At 59.7% G+C, this 16,338-nt stretch overlaps 2 protein-coding genes across 6 annotated transcripts in view; both read right to left on the bottom strand.

Annotated features, from left to right (window-relative positions):
• CXXC5 (CXXC finger protein 5) overlaps positions 1 to 16,237 on the bottom strand; it is a 31,497-nt gene extending 15,260 nt beyond the window's left edge. Inside the window, exon 1 of one of the 4 annotated variants that reach the window (XM_061456547.1) lies at positions 16,217 to 16,237. The gene's annotated coding sequence lies outside the window, so the exon portion shown is untranslated. Of the gene's footprint in view, positions 1 to 15,754; positions 15,882 to 15,929; positions 16,072 to 16,216 lie in introns of those variants that run through there. The other 3 variants (XM_061456545.1, XM_061456544.1, XM_061456546.1) reach the window with 3 other exon arrangements.
• Positions 1 to 16,338, bottom strand: part of NDUFA2 (NADH:ubiquinone oxidoreductase subunit A2) — a 346,452-nt gene that overhangs the window by 231,002 nt on the left and 99,112 nt on the right. The gene's annotated exons all lie outside the window — the stretch shown is intronic.

The raw sequence follows: 16,338 nt of genomic DNA, 5'->3' as shown, positions 1-16,338 counted from the left end.
CAGCTGGTGGGGACCAGCAGATCCCACCTAGGATGCTACAAGGAAAACTCGTGGGTTTGGAGCAAGAAGAGGGAGATGGCAGAGGCAGGGCTGGAGGAGACGGAAGTGTCCAAGCAGAGCCAGCCCTGTGGGGGTGCCCATGGGAAGCCACCCTGCCCGCGGGCACTGCCAGCATCCTGCCCCTGGCCATTCCCGGTGGCATCCCCAGGAAAAGGAGCTGTGTTCCCAGCCAGCCCAGCCCCCAGCCCAGGCACGCCAAGCCAAATATCTGCAAGAGGCGCTCCCCTCCATGGGAACGGCGACTCCACGCAGAGTTCACATGCCCCAGCAATGCCTGATTAAACTCCCAAACTCCCAGGGAATACCCCTGAGGCTGTCTGCAGATAAGCGAGGAGCTGGGCTGCTCGCAGGAAATGCAGGAACTGGGAAAGAGCAATGGCTTTTTTTTTCCTTGCAAATCCAGACTAACACAGAGCAAACCCCGGCGCGCTCTGGCTCACACACAACTGCTTGCCTAAGCTCACCGCTGTGCACCCCTGGAGCTTCCTGCTCTCCGGAGCGACCGGGAGCTCATGGGTGACCCCATCACCAAGCTGGATCCAACCTGAGGCACTGGGGATGGAACTGGAGAGCCCAGGATAACTCAATGCAGCACAGAGGAGATGAGCAGGACCCAACAGGCTGAAAGATGTTGAGCAAGAGGATGGTGCTGGGTGGAGGGGAGGCTGCAGCAGGTACCCAAGGACAGGAACGCTTGCTGCCAACACCTTCATCCAGGACCTGAGATGTTCCATCATTTCGGGTCACCCTGGGGAACACCTCAGACACTGGTTTCACCGGTCCCTGGGTCTCCTGCAACCCCACCACTTCCCTTCTCCTCCCATTTGGCTTCCTGTGACATTGCAGCACTAGACCCAGATCTCCTGAGCTGTCCACATAGTCAAGGGCAACAGTAGTCAAGGAAACCATGTTGGTGCAGCACCCAATGTGATGGGCGAGCTGGAGCATCCCAGGGTAAAGAGGAAGGAGATAATGCTCCTCCTCCTGAAGGCAGAGGAGCAACCAGCTCCTCCTCCTCTCCTGTGCTCCGTGAGGGCTGAGCCACAGTGAGGGTCTGCATGTCTTGGGGATCAGTAACCCCAGTGCTGGGCACCTCAGGGGTGCTCCGTCCTGACAGCCACATGGAGACAGCTTTGATGGAGACCAATTGATGTTGTAAGGTTGAAGTTCTGCTTTCAACCAGGATCTGCACTGACTGCACACTGTGCTCTCAGGCAGGCAAACTTGCCTGACACCACAGGAGCATGGCAATGCACCTACCCAAGCCAAGTTATCCTTCGGAGGAGATGTCTTGCAGCTCTCTTGGTTCTTGGTGCTTCTTCAAGAATCAGCCCAAGAGGAAGGGTGTCCTCCTTCCCTGTAGAATGCCAGCAGAGCATGGAAGAACAGCAGTCCTGGGCAACCTGATGGGAAGAGTCATTAGGAAAATTGCTCCCAGAGAACTGCTGGGACAAGAAGTCCTGCCCTGGGGATGTGTAGGTTTTCACTAGGTGTCACACACACAGCCAGGAGACCTCACTGTGGCTTTTCCACAGATGGTGGCAAATAAGAAAGATGGAGAGAGACTTCACCAAGGCCTGTCGTGACAGAACAAGGAGCAATGGTTTCAAACTGACAGAGGGCAGGGTTAGGTTGGACAGCAGGAAGAAATGTTTTACAATGAGGGTGCTGAGGCAGAGTGCCCAGAGAAGCTATGGCTGCACCATCCCTGGCAGTGCTCAAGGCCAGCTTGGATGGGGCCATGCCCCCCATGGCAAGGGGGGTTGGTCTGGATGATCTCTGAAGGTCTCTTCTAACCCAAACCATTCTGATTCCACAGGAATTTAACTATCAGCACTGTCCCTTACCAAGAAAGCACAAGTGAGATGGGCTGGCAGACCTCAGAGGATCAACCACAAGACAGCTGGAAAGCAGAGCTGGGGCCCTGAGAAAGAGGAAGGGAACACCACCACCACCACCAGCCACAACGTGAGTCAGGATGGGGGGACCCTCCGATGAGGGGCCTTGATTACAGGGTGTAAGCATCATCTGGACCTTCTTGGCTCCAGGCTCTGAGGGTCTACAACTGAAACTAGCATTAGACATCAATGCTTCTGCCTTTCCTCATCTCCCCATGAGCTGATGAACAAGGCAGGATGGCAAGGAACAAGATGGATGTGGTTTTCACAGGTGGTGCCTGCCACAGTGTGGTGCACCCCTTCTCCAGCCAGCCCAGGGTGGGTTCAGAGACCCCAGCTTCCTCCCAGGGACCTGCCTGCTCATTTGGTGACCCCCTGCAAGAGAACCATCTTCCTTCACCCATGCCAAAGGGGTTGATCCCAGGCACCCCTGAAACCCAAGGGTTTCATGATCCCCACCTCCATGTGGATCCTCCAGCTGCAGCACTGGGAAGCACCAGAGATGGTAGGAATGGGACCTCCAGAGCACAGGGCACCAACCCAAAGGGTTGATATCCACACCGCCTGCTCTCAATGGACATCCTCCTCCATGTGCTGCTTTCTCCAGCCTGCTCCATCTCCACAGGGGCCACCACATCCTGGAAAAACCTCATTTTTCCAGGCTTGGATCAAGCACAGAAAATGATGTCCATCAGGAGTGTGGCCATCAAGGGAAAAAAATCCTGCTGGAAAGCAGCAAAACCCCATCCCCAACAAGTGTGACCCACAGTGCCAAGGCAGCCACACTCCAACCAGGACAGCTCTGCCTGGTCCATCGCATTAAGGGGACTTGGCCTCCAGCATGAACTTCACCATGCAGGTTTGTGCCTTCAGGTGTTTTCAGAGGGGGAATATTCAAATAAGAAAGACAAAAAAATTGGGCATGCAATTGAGCTCCTGTGATTTCCCTATCTGCTGCTGGGCATCCATGGAAAAATCCCAAGGAAATTTCTGCTAAAATATGATCAGTCCACAAAAAAAAAAAGGGAAAACCCACCGGAGGCTCAGCTCACTGGACAGAGCACGCCAGGAGGGGCTGACAGAGCTGTTACGGTCTATTGGGCCAATAATCCACAAACTAAGACAGATTTATTGTACATGGCAGATCGTAACAGCTCCAAAGAAACCATCACTGTCTCCCGGTGCTTAAAATTCACTTTCTTGGGGGGGAAAAAAAAGGCCAAAATATGGCTTGAAGAGATAAGATGCGTGGTTGTGACAGACAGAAGCCTGTGCAAACACATATTATGGGTTTTTTTCTCTCTCGGTATATAAATAAATAAAATATCTCCTCTTCCAAAGCGAGCGCAACAGCATTACCCAGCTCGGAGCGCTGTCCTTACCACCGGATTACCCGGCTTGGTTTCACCTCCCTTTAGCAAGATGGATTTGCAGGGATGTTGTTTCCGCCCCAATATTGCAGCCTGAACATGGGGAGGGGGATGAAAATGAAGCTAATTAAAGCCAGCTTGTTCCCATCTGCCTTGCTGGGATGGGTGGGTTTGGGTCCCCTCTCCTTGGAAGGTGCAAGCCTCCAAAAAGATGCTGGAACAGAGAGCAGGCTCTTCCCACTGCACATGGCGATGGTGAGCCCAGGATGTGGGGATGTTTAAGGAGTAATAAACAGCAGTCAGTGCTTTCCCTTCAGCTTTGCTCCTGGATGGACAGGTCCTGGGAGCAGAACCAGGAGAGAGAACAGCTCAGGCCCATCAGTAATTGTGATGCTGGAAATCAGCCTGGGTCTGGTGAGAGCTTAGGCCAGCTCACCGTATCGGGCGGGATCAAATGGGCTCACCCAACAGGTTTAGTGGCTCAGCACAGCCAATGGGGTAGACCTGGCCCCCGCTTGCTCTGCACCCAAGGAGCATGCATCCCTCATGGGGTGATGCTGGGAGGATGCCCAGTGAGGCCCTGAACCCCCACAGCATCATGATGGGTCAGCACTGCACTCACCATCCCCCCCAACTGCACCCCAAAATCATCCCAAAGAGGGGGTGCTGGGCCAAGCAATCCAAGCAACAACAACGGCTGGGCTCAGAGATGCAGAGCAATGCCCACAGACGCAAGGAGGGGGTTTGCACGGATACCCCAGCCCCCCTTAAAGCAATGGGCTGGGGCTGGCTGGGAGCTCCAGGGAGGGAGTGGAGCAGAGTAATTAGAGCAGGAGGCTGTGAGTCAGCAAACGATGCGTAACCTCGAGGTTGACAATGAGGGAGAAGATGGCAGTTTCGACCGAGAGAGCCCGCTGAAAGGGCACATTTAGATATGCAAGAAGCAGCAACTCCCAACAATCAGAGGGCTGGCGACCTGCTCCACAAACCACGCTGCTCCACAAAGCACGCCGCTCCACAGCGGCAGCCCGCCTGCCACAAACAGGTGCCGTTCTCCACCATCGCTGCAAATAGAGACAGGGGCAGTCACAGCCCAAACCCGATGGGAGCAGGGACCACTTCCAAACACCCCAGTGCTCAGAGCGGGAAGGACAGTGGGCAGCCTCTCCTGCAGCATCCCAGCCTGCCTGGGGAGCGGGATGCAGCCGGGCTCGGCGCCTGACCTTGCTCTGGATGCCCTGGAGAGACGAGCAGCCGGCGGCAGCGATCCTCCAGCACGCAACGGATATTAAGGGCAAGGTCTGGCTCGGAAGCAAACCCCAGCTCCAGCCACAGGCTCATTCCCCCCTTGTTTTAGAGGGAGGTGCGTCCATGAGGGCTGCAGGCAGGTAGGGCCCTGCCGCACAGCAGCCCTCGGCGAGGAGAGTTTAATTAACCCCGGAAAGCAATCGCTCAACGGCCAGCGCGGGAATCGATGCGGAAGGGGCAGCTTGCTGCCAAGGGACCATCTGCTCGGGAGAGCGATGGCGGCTCCGGGTACCCCCCCCGCTGCCCCACGCCTGCCGGGAAGCTGCCGTGGGGCAGCTGGTTGGGGTGGGGGCCCGATCCTGAGCGTTACTACCAGGTCCCCCCACCCTCGGCTCGACCCTCGCTTCCCGTAAAGCCCCACATCCCCACGTGATTTCCCACATGCTGCAGCCCACCCCCCCACCCCACCCCCCCAGCACAAAGCCTGCCCCTATGGGGGGTCCCTCCAGGGCAAGGAAGCTGCTGGGATGCAGCTGAAGGAGAGATGGGCAGGATGTGACCAAGCATCCTCCTCGCCCACCCCACAGCTGTTTTCACCCAGGAGATGAGTTTGAGGCAGTCTCAGCCTTGAGGGCACAGGGGGGTTGTGCCTTTTGGAGCACCAAATTCTACCTACAGTCAGACTCCCAGAAGAATACTCAAAGGGATGCTCTCAGCATCCAGCATCACCCAGGGTACCAGCCGCCCTGCCATAGGGCACCATGTTCCCTCCTGGTTAGGGATGCCCCATGGCAGCCTGGTAGGACAAGAAGCCAGATAACTGAACCCCCCAACCAAGAGGAGGAAGCAGGAAAACCCCTGGACGAGGAGGGAAACTAAGGAACACAGATTCATCTTTCCATGCTACTCCCCATGCCATGGCCACCCCAGTATGAGCTGAGAGGGGCACAGAAAGAGAAGAGGTTCTGCTGTATCCACACTGCACCCTGCCTGCCCGCGTCCAGCAACAGCCCCACAGCACCCACCTGCACCCTCAAGCTCTGTGGGCAGCCCTGGACCCTTCCCTAACCCTGTACCTCCCAGTTACTCCTTGCTTGCTTTTCATTCTACCCAATAAATGATGCCAGGCACTCAGAGGCACATGGTCCCAAGGGACCCAGGAGCTGCTCCCCATCCCAGAGCTCTAGGATGGGGTCCCTGGGCAAGTTCGGGATGAGTGCAGGGACCTGCAGCAGCATCCCAGGGCAAAGCCAGCCAGAGGGGGAAGAGAAGGATTTTGTCCTGGAAGATGGGACCCAGTGAGACCAGATGGCATCACTCCTCCCTCCAGGTCCCAGGGTGACCACATCACATCTTGCTCAGCACCACAGAGGTAGTGCAGATGCTCCCAGTCTGGGAGCTGGGAGACACCTCAGGCTCCTCAACTCCTCCTGCTGGTGCCCTGGTCCCGTTGGTGCCCTGGACCTCCGATGGCAACAGCAAAGCTAGAAGGGGATGGTGCTCCCTGCACCCATGCACAGAAGCTTGGGTACCAGCTCAGGGCCCACCTGAGCCCTCCTCCAGGGAAAGGTCCTGGTGGATTCAGTTCCCAGCCAGTGATGGAAACAAGCTCAGGAAGGATCCAACCCCCTCCAAACTGTGCTTGACGCCCCAAGCTGGTGCTCAGACCCTCAAAATGCTGCTTGATCCCCAAGCCAACACTTGGAGCCTAAACTGGTATTCAGCCCCCTAAAATGATGCCTGACCCCGAGCTGGTGCTCAGCCCATCGACACAGTGCTCAGCCCCCCAACACTGTGTTCAACACTCCAAAATGCTGCTTGACCACTAAGCCAGCGTTCAGCACCCTAAAATGGTGTGCTGAACCCTAAAATGGTGCTGAACCCCAAAACTGCTCCTTAGAACCCTAAAACAACGGTTGAGCCCCAAACCAGTGCTCACCCCCCTTGCTGCTGCTCAGCCTCTCAAAATGATGCTTGATCCCCGGAATCGGTGCTCAGTTCCCCAGAACAGTGTCTGACCCCTTTTTAGGCTCAGCCACAATGAAGGGGTCAACCCCGCCAGGAGGTGCCCAAAGCAGGGCTGGCTCTGTTCACCCCCCAGAGCACCCACGGACCATGGGGAGAGGCCCAGGGTCACCAGTGCCCATCCTCCCAGGGTCAGCTGCTCCAGCTTCCTCCAGTGCACAACACTGGTCCTGAGGTTCCTCAGAAAGGCTGGAGAACCCAGGTGTCTCCCCCAGTTTCCTCTGCCCCTGGGCTCAGCATGCCCTCCATCACCAAAGGGATGGGAACACCATGGCAGGGATGCCGGTCCCCGCCCCCCCGGGACACATCTCTTGGCTGCACCACACCTGCACAGTGTCCTGGAGGGGGCCACCTTGTGCCCCCTTCCCAGCCAGTGGTTATCAAAGCCACCCCTCCAAAATCCCAGCCACAGGCATCCTGGCTCCTGGGAACTGCCAGGTAACCAGTGCCCTCCAGCTTGGCATCTCCAGACCCAGACAAAACCCCCATCACTGCCCTGTCCCCTCATCCCTCCCTGAATCCCCAACCCTGAACAACCCACTGTCCACAGCATGCATTCATCCCGGTTTAATCTCCACAGTGCATCAGCACAGGGATGGAAGGGAAACACCTCCTTTTTTTTTGGGTCTCAAATCTTTACCTGGGGTCGTATTTACCTATCCCTCAATGCCTTCCCAAAGGAAAAAGCCCCATCCTCCACCAGCCAACACTTGGTTGCTCCCAGCAGGAGCTGGACCAGGGAGCACCCAGAGTCCAGGAGCACCCAGAGCCCAGGCACCATGGCTTTAGCACTCAAGGTGACTCCAGTTCTTCCCAGCAAGGTGGTCAATACACATTTTCATTTAAGGAACCTGAATGGGAACTTGGGGAGAAGGGAGATGCAGGCACACCAAGCGATGGAGGCAAAGTCCAGCAGGTCCCAGCTCAGCTCATGGGCTCAAAGCTTTAGGAAACACGCAGGGTAAGGATGAGAAACTGCCTCTTCAAAAGGATCTGCTGGAAAACCATGCGGTTTGCATCCCCCATGGCCAAGGTGCATGGGGACACCCCAGGAGCATCTCCCACCCCCGGCCATGCTGAACCCTGCCTCAGTTTCCCCGTGTGTAGGGAGCACAGGTCACCCCTCTCCCTGGGGATTCAGGCAGCACAGGCTGCCCTTGAACCAGCTCCAGGGCATCAACTGTGCTGGGCAAGAAACGTGCCTTGGGAATCACCCTGGAACTCTGCAGATGGGGGGACAAGGGCTCACGTGGCTGTGGGGGATCCCTGCAGATGTGGGGGACACAGGGCTCTGCAGAAGGGGGCATGGGGGGAGCAAGGGCTTTGTATATGGGAGGCTCTGCAGACACAGGGATCTGCAGATGGGGGACAGAAGACAGAAGGGAGCATGGAGCCCTGCAGCCGGGGGACAGGGTCCCTGCAGAATGGGAATAAAGGGGTCCCTAGAGATGAGGGAACAGAGGGCTCTAGAAGGGGACAGCGGGCTTTGCAGACGAGGTGGGGACAAGGGGCACAGGGGTCCCTGTAGATGGGGGACACGAGGGTCCCTGTACATCTGCCCTTCCCAGGCCACCCTCCTGCTTCGCCACCCCCATACCAGAGCTGCCCTCACCTCTGGTGCAGCGGGGGGCTGCCAGGAGCCCCTCCAGCATGGCGGGGGCTGCCCACAGCCTGCCCTGACCCCCAGCCCCCCCGGCGAGCAGAGGCGAGCTAAGCGGTTATGGCAGCGCAGCCCTCCCGGCTGCCAGACAGCGCACGCTCCACCGCGGCCGGCACCTTGCCGCGCCAGCCTGGAATTTGCAAGCTGTCCTGATGCATTAAGGCACAAACGCCTGGCGTCCAGCTCCCAGCACTGCTGGGGCCGAGCTGGGCTGGGCCATGGCATCCCCCCGACAGGGTCCCCATCGCTGTCCCCAAGGGCGGCCAGAGCCACCCTCATCATCTTCATCCTCCACATTTATTTTTCTCCCCATGCCCCAGCTTTAAAAAGCTCTTTCAGCAGAGCAGGGAGACGCTGCCAGCTCACAGCACCCTCATGGGCACAGCACTGTGAGGATCACCACAGGGAGACAGCTACAGATGGGCTCCAGTCCCTTGGGGCGCAGAGGATGCCAGGGTCCCCCTTCCTGTGCCCAGAGCCACACTGTGCTCCCTCAGGTCTGGGGGCTCCCCACTGGGGCCAGCACCCACCATCCTGCATGGAGAGATCCCCCTGCTCTAAGGGACGTCATGGGACTCCCCTCAAAGCCACCCCTTGTCCATGCCCTGGGCTGCCCCTCCAGGTCTTCCCAAGGGATGGGTGTGCTGTGGGATGCTTGGGCACCAGCCAAGGCTGCAGGCAAAGGGACATCCCGCTCTGCAGCATCAGCACACACTCATCCTCACCCACACACCCAGCGATGCTCTCAAATCACTGCAGGACCCAACACCCACCCACAGCCACCAGCACAGCCAAGGGGTGACCTGCAAAGGGACACATCCATCCCGCAGCCGGGCAGGATGGGCTCAATCGGCTGTGCCGATCCCAGCCGGCGCGGGGTGGACGCGGTAGCGGGATGCCCGTGGGAGGAGGGAACGGCAAGAGCCGGCTGGAATAGGAGTGTGAAGAAACGGCTCTTGCGTGCTCTGTCCGGAGCCAGCCAACGAGGCCATATTTGAAATGCTTCGCATACCTCCGGTCATCAGATTAGCGAGATGCAGAAGGTAAAGCAGAGGGCAAGAGGAGCCCCGGCCGCCCACTCCCATGGGCAGCAGGAGCTGCAGGAAACGTCCCCAGCGGGGATGAGGGTGGCCACGGGGACCCTAAGAGCGATGGGTGCCTGGGACCCACCTCTCTGCTGTGATCCCAGCTGGACACAGCACAGAAGGTGAGGAAGGACAATCTAGCTCAGCACTCGCAGCCAGCCCATGTCCACAAGCCTGCTGCCATGACCCAGCCACCAGCCACTGCCACCCCTCAACTCCCCATGGGCCAAACAGGACCTGGACCTGCTGAAAAACCTTTCAATGGATAAAGGGGGCTCATAGGAAAGTAGGAGGGAGACTTTTCACCAAGGGCTGCTGTGACGGGACATGGGGCAATGGTTTCAAACTTCAGGAGGGTGGGTTTAGACAGAGCATAGGGAAATGTTATACAACAAGGGTGCTGAGGCGCTGGCACAGGGTGCCCAGAGAAGCTGTGGCTGTCCCACCCCTGGCAGTGTTCAAGGCCAGGTTGGACACAGGGGCTTGGAGCAAGCTGCTCTAGTGGAAGGTGTCCCTGCCTGTGGCAGGGTTTGGAACTGGATGAGCTTTAAGGTCCCTTCCAACACAAGACATTCTATTAGTCTGTAAAAGACCCCATACAACCTCCAAGTAACATCTGCAGGCACAACTCCTTCACTCTCCCTTGACCTGGACTCAATCCTAAAGACAAGGCAGAGGGCAGAGCACTGGTCTGCACCTCCCATAGGTGTATACCTCTCCATCAACCACTGCACCAGTGTCGAAGGGTTTCAAGCCATCCCCAAGACATCAACACTCCTTGGTCACAAATGGTCCTCCCAGCATGGTCCATCTCACGAGAGCAGGAACCTGCCTCTGATCAGCAATGGGGCTCAGAGAAGATCCTCCAGAAGAGCCATGGGGCATGGAGGCAGCAGAACTGAGAGCAACCGGGTCTGCAAATGCTTGGGACCCTTCAGCATCAGGATGCTCAAGTGAGAACCCTCAGCCTTTGGAATGCTCAAGTGAAAGACCCAGGACTCTGATCTGACCCACAAAGTGGTTTTTCAGCCACTCTGAGGGAAAGAGGCACAAAAGCCCCAAGGGCAGGTCCCAGCAAAAAGCAGTGAGAACAAATGACCCCAGGGCCATTGGGGACACCAAGAGCTCTGAGCAGGTGGAACTGCATTGCCCATTTGGGCACAGCCAAAGACTTTCATAAGGAAGACTGCAGGAGATAGATACTGCCCAGATGCCACCGTGAAGAGCTGGAGCACTGGCATGAACTCAAGGCAGCAGCAGAGGACACCAGAGGTGAACATGCCCAATCTCATCACACCAGAGCACAAACCCAACCCCTGCTGCAGCCTGGGCCATCCCCAGGAAGCTCAGCAAGTGCTGAGCAGATGGATGCCAGGGCCAGCTGCAGTTCTTATGGGTGGTAACAGCCACCAGAACCCACTGGAGTCATCCAGAAGCATCTCACAGCCCATGGGCCAAGACAGCACTGTTCCCCAGCCCTGCTACCACTGGTGCCAAAAGGTGACAGTCAGACCTTTGGGATGAAGCCCATCTCAGAAGTGACTCAGAAATGACAGGCTGTATCTCACACTGTGGCAGGGGTCCCATCCCCAACTCACACCGTGCCCCTACTGAAGAAGTGTATTACAGCAGTGACACAGCAGAGCCAGTGACCCAAGCCCTTCTCCAGCTCCCACCTCTCTGAGCTGGGAGAGTGGGGATGGGAAAAACAGAAAACAGCATCTTTGCCACCAATTTCAGGGTCAAGGCCAACACACACCTTCCCATGCCTGAGCCACCACTCCATAAGCATCACTCTATGGAAGTGACAGGTCCTCATCCTCCCAGCACAAAGGATGCCCCAGTTCAACCAATGGAAGATGCTTTGGTACAAACAACACCGTTTGAGGATGACATAGAGCCAGACCTACAAACCCCAAGGCAAGATCACAAGGTGGACACATCAGAGCCATGATTCAAGTCCCTTTTCCATACCATAGTGATGGATGGGTGGAAACCAGAGACACCAAGGCAGCCTCTCAAAAACCTTCTGACCTTAATCCTCTTACTCACATAATAACAGACTGCCACCCATGGGTGGCAAGGGCTGTCATCTCCATATGCTTGCAAGCCAGGAGAAAAGACAAGACAGGATGAAACCAACCTGAAGACACTGATGCACCCCACAACACCCCAAAAGGAGAGACTATTGAGCAGGTGAGGACCTGCTCCACATGTTTACCATCAGTGCTGAGATGATGATGGACTTGAAAACTTCTTTCAACCCTCATAAAACATACCCTTTGGACTGTCCCAGAGGTGATGGGACCCAGCCACTCCCTGGGGTCACACTGTCCTGCTGCCTAGCTCTTGCTGGAGCTCTCTTAAGGGCTCCAGCCCCACAGGCATCCCAAGGGACACGGGGCATGGATGGGGACACAGGCTGCTCCTCACCCTCACACTCAGATGCTCACCCAGCGGGTCCCTCAAGATGGAGAGTCACAGCCTCCCCACCATGGCCCTGTGATGAAGGCAAAGTCTGCTGATCCTGCCCTGCTGCCCATGGCAGAGCCACTAGAGCAGGTTTCTCCAAGCCCCTGTGTCCAACCTGGCCTTGAACACTGCCAAGGATGGGGCAGCCACAGCTTCTCTGGGCACCCTGTGCCAGTGAAAGCACTGGAGCTGCTCTATGGTCTCCCTGAAGCCTTCTCTTTCCCCCTGAACACCCCCAGCTCTCTCAGTCTGTATCCAGAGCAGCTCCAGCTGTGCCAGCACTGGGACCATTTTGGTGCCCTGCTGTCACAATCCATGTCTCTCTTGCACTGGGCACCCCAGAGCTGGCTCCAGCACCATAGGGGTTCTCCCCAGAGCACAGCAGAAAGGGAACATCCCATCCTTGACTGCTGCTCACGCTCTGGGGGTGCAGCCCAGCACACAGGGGGGTTCTGGGCTCAAGCGCACACTGAAGCCGGATCATGAGGAGCTTCTCATCACCCACCAGCATCCCGCAGCCCTCCACGGGGCTGCTTCCAACCCATCTACTCCCAGGCTGTGCTGGGGCTGGAGGCTGCCCCTACCCAGATGCAGGACCTTGCACTTGGCATGGCTGAGCCTCCTGCCCATTGCCTGCCTGGCAGGGAAACACACACCAACTAGCTACCAGCAGCATCTCCATCCCCTCCCCAGCCACCACAGCCCTCCCATGTCCCCAGCAGGGTGGGGAGGGCACCCTCTTCCTGGGACGGTGCTTCCCATCCTCCTCCCCAGCTTCCACAGCTCCATTCACCGGGGGGACACCCAGCCAGGCAAGACACCACCCCCCCCCCACCCCCCCCCCAGCCTCCATGCCCAGGCTCTTTGAAGAAGGGTGGCTGTGAGGAGCAGTGGGGACAAGTGGGGGGTCCCCTTAGGAAGGGGGTCCCTGCAGGACCCCCCATGCTTCCAGGAGTCAAAGTCAAGGCAGGGGAAAAAGGGGAAAAAAAGAACCCCAACCCTTTGGAGTGCAATATTTTAGTTGAGCACCAGAGCATGAGTAAAGGAGGGAGCTTTTTGTGGTCTGGTGAGTTTAAGCTATGAGCTGAAAGTTTAACTATTAATACACTTAATCAAGAGGCTGTTCCTACAGCCAGGCTTTGGGAAAACAAACTCTCCAGCAGGGCAAGGAGAGGCAAAAGAGTGGCAGGACCCCTGGGAATGTCCCTGCTGGGGGGCACTGGGGGGCAATAGAGGGGCTGGGACCGGCTGGGGCTGGATCCAACTTTGGCTGAGCCTTGAACAGCCACAGCAGGAGCTGTGGGGAATGCTGGCTGCAAGCCCAAGCACCCAGGATCCAGCCTCTCTTCCCCCCCACGAAGGAGACCGGGCAGAGGGGACACTTTGGAGAGAGGAAACCCCCCCAAGCCCTGCAGCATCCCCAGGTCTCAGGCAAGCAACACCCACACCACTGGTGTGACACTGGAACTGGTGACACTGGGGGATGCTGGTAGGCAAGGGAGCCTCAGAGTGGAGAATCCCCAGTGGATAACCCCCCATTATGGCATCTCCCCCACCTTTGCCAAGGAGGAGGAAGAGGATGGACAGGGTGAATCTGTGGCCACAGCACCCAGAGCCCCTCTGCCCCCCTCGCTCACCTTGCGCCACAGGCAGGAGGTGCCACATCCCCGCCACAAAATCCACGTCAAGGACAACCCGGCTGCCTCCTGCCTCCTTCCCACTGAGGCAGGGAGCAGAGGGACATACAGCACCCATCACAGCCCCCCCATCCCTGCCTGCACCCCACAGCCAACAGGCAGAGCCCTCCCTGCCCACGAGGCTATGGACTCGCCGACGGCGCCGGACGGCCGCGGCTGGGGGCCGGGATGAACTTCTGAGCTCCACCGGCGGGTCCTTTGTTACTTTGCTTTTGTTGTCACACGCCGGCGCGTCCCCATCGTCCCCATCATCGTCCCATCACCGTGGTCCCCCCCCCCACGCCACCCCCCGAGGTCAGCAATGTGACATGTGCCAGCACGCCCAGGTGCCATCGCGGGCACAATGCCGGCACCCTGGGTTTGCCGGGCCTGCAGCGGGTGTCCGCTGGGAGCCAGGAGCCGGTGCCACCATGAGTGGTGACACTTTTGGGTTCGAGGCTCGGCCCCACGTGACGCCGCGACCGGTTTGAATCCGCTGCGGTGGCAGGAGCCGACGGCACCGCCGGCGGGGCGAGAGCTGGCGCCCGGGTGCTGGGAACGGGGGTGCAGCTGGAGGAGGTGGTTCCGGAGAGAGATTTTAAGGAGAGACACACGGATGGATGCACGGACGGATGGATGGAGGTTTCCATGCCTACCAGCAGTACCCTTGGGGGGGGGGGGGGGTCACCACCTCACCCCCGTTCTTCCCATCCGACCCCTCCTCACCTCAACCCCGTGGAGGGGGATGCAGCTCAGCTCCCCGGGACACAGCAAGGGGATGGGGAGTGGGGGGGACGGGGAAGCACAGGGGGGTCCGACCCTCCGCAGCCCCAGCGGGGTGGGGGGACACGGACAAAGCGGCACAAAGGGGCCGCTGACACAGCAAGGGCCCGTTCCCAGAGCAACAAAACTTCCGCCTGCCCCAGGTAGCCGGGTTTGTGCATCCCCCCCTCATCCCGCGCCAAACCCTGCTGCCTTGAACCCCCCCATCCTTGCAGCACGCCAAGCGCCCCCCACCAATGTTTTCCCCCTTATCCATGGGGTCGGTTGCAGGGAGGCAAAGGTTGCCCGGCCGGGGTCACACATGGGATCCGTTATCGCAGGATGTGTGCGCAGCTTTGTTTGTGCGTGGGACGCGGAGCGGGGCGGGCGGCGCTGGCCCCCCCTTTCCCCATCCCACCACCCCCCCTTCCCTTCTCCTTCTCTCCCCAATCAATCATCCCAGCAAAGAATAAACCGACCCAAAGCAAACACGGGCCCAGCAGAAGGACACAGCCGGGTGCGGGATGCGGCGAAACAACAATAATAAAAATAAACCGAAAGGGGGGGTGCAGCACCCAGGGGCTGCGCCTCGGAGTTTGATGCCAAAATCACAGGGTTTGGGCACAAATCACAACCCCCACGCTGGCTCCGCGGCTGGCAGCACCAGCGGGGATATCGCGCTGCGATCCGGCTGAATTTGGGCTCTCGGGGTGCGGGCGGTTTGGGAATCCCACCCGAGGGGGAAGCGGTGGTGGTGAGGAGGGGGGGTGACAAAGTTGGTTTAGTTGTCGCACATGGCTGGGCGATGGCGAGCGGCGCCGCTCCCACGGCCACCCCGCTGCCGGTCACCGGCGGAGGAGCCACAAACTGCCGCGGACGCGCCCCCGGGGGAGGCGAGAGCACCGAGAACCGAGCACCGAGCGCGTGGGGGGGGCCGGTACAAGCGACCCCTCCTCCCAAAACCCCCCTTCCCACCCCCCCCCCCGGGATCCGCTGCCGGTGGCCGCTGCCCGCTGCGCCCCCCCGCCGCCACCATTGTCACCGGGGAAACCACCGGGCGATGCCGCGGCCAGTGGGGGGTTGGAAGGTCTCGCCCCCATTGCTTCCCCCCCACACCCCATCTCCTAGCGCATCCCCACCGGGGCGCGGGGTACCGGGAGCGGGGTTCAGCCGCACCGAGACAAACTTTGCTCGTTCGTTTCTTTCCCCCCCCCCCCCACACACACCCCGGGAAGGGAAGCGGCGGGGCCGCTCGGGCGCCGCGCAGACAGCACCGGCCGGGCCCCGGCGCGGGCAGGCGGGCAGGCGGCCAGCTCCGCGCCCCGCCGCCGCCGCGGGCAGCCCGGTACCGGCGCCGGGCGGAGCGGGGAGAGACGCAGCCGCCCCCCGCCAAACTTTTTCTTCTCCCTTTCCCCCCAACAACCTTCCCCCTTCTCCTCCTCCTCCTCTTTTCCCACCGCCACCCCGCACCCCAACTCCACCGGGGGTCGGCACCTACCGGTGCGGGCAGCGCTGCCGGGGGGTGCCCGGAGGGGAGGGGGGAAAGAGGAATGGGAAAAGGGAAAGGGCCGGGGCGGGGGGGGGGAGGGGGGGAGATTCGGCACCTGCCCGGCACCGGGGACGCGGGGCCCGGGGGGTCTCGGCCGGGCTCGGTGCCGCCGCCGCACACCCACCTCCACATCGCCGCTCGCTCTGGCAGCGCTCAGCCCCCGAACCGCGCCGCTGCCGCTGCTGCTGCTGCCCGCGGCTGCCGGCAAAACCCGGACCGGACCGCACCGCACCGCACCGCGCCGCGCCGCGCGCGCCCCCCGCCGCCCGCCGCGCAACCCACCCCCCCCCCCCCCCGTGTCACACACACACACACACACATCCCCCACCGCGGGGGGGGGGGGGGGGGGCGCACCCCGCTAACGCACCTCACCGCGTGTCCCCGCTGCGCCCCGCCATGGGCCGTACGCACCCACGGGCGGAACGGAGTGTGACCCACACATACACCCCGTGTCCGTGTCACACCTGCCCCCACACACTGGTGTCGTGTCCCCCCCCTTCCGTGTCCCACAGCCTCCCCTACGGGTGTCACCC

The sequence above is a fragment of the Pezoporus flaviventris genome, unplaced genomic scaffold (genome assembly GCF_033815535.1).
Source record: "Pezoporus flaviventris isolate CSIRO_AGI_PZ_B2104156 unplaced genomic scaffold, CSIRO_AGI_Pfla_v1 ptg000023l, whole genome shotgun sequence".
Lineage (NCBI taxonomy): Eukaryota > Metazoa > Chordata > Aves > Psittaciformes > Psittacidae > Pezoporus > Pezoporus flaviventris.
The sequence above is the reverse complement of the archived record's forward strand: the minus strand, read 5'-3'. Positions and strand labels throughout refer to the sequence as shown.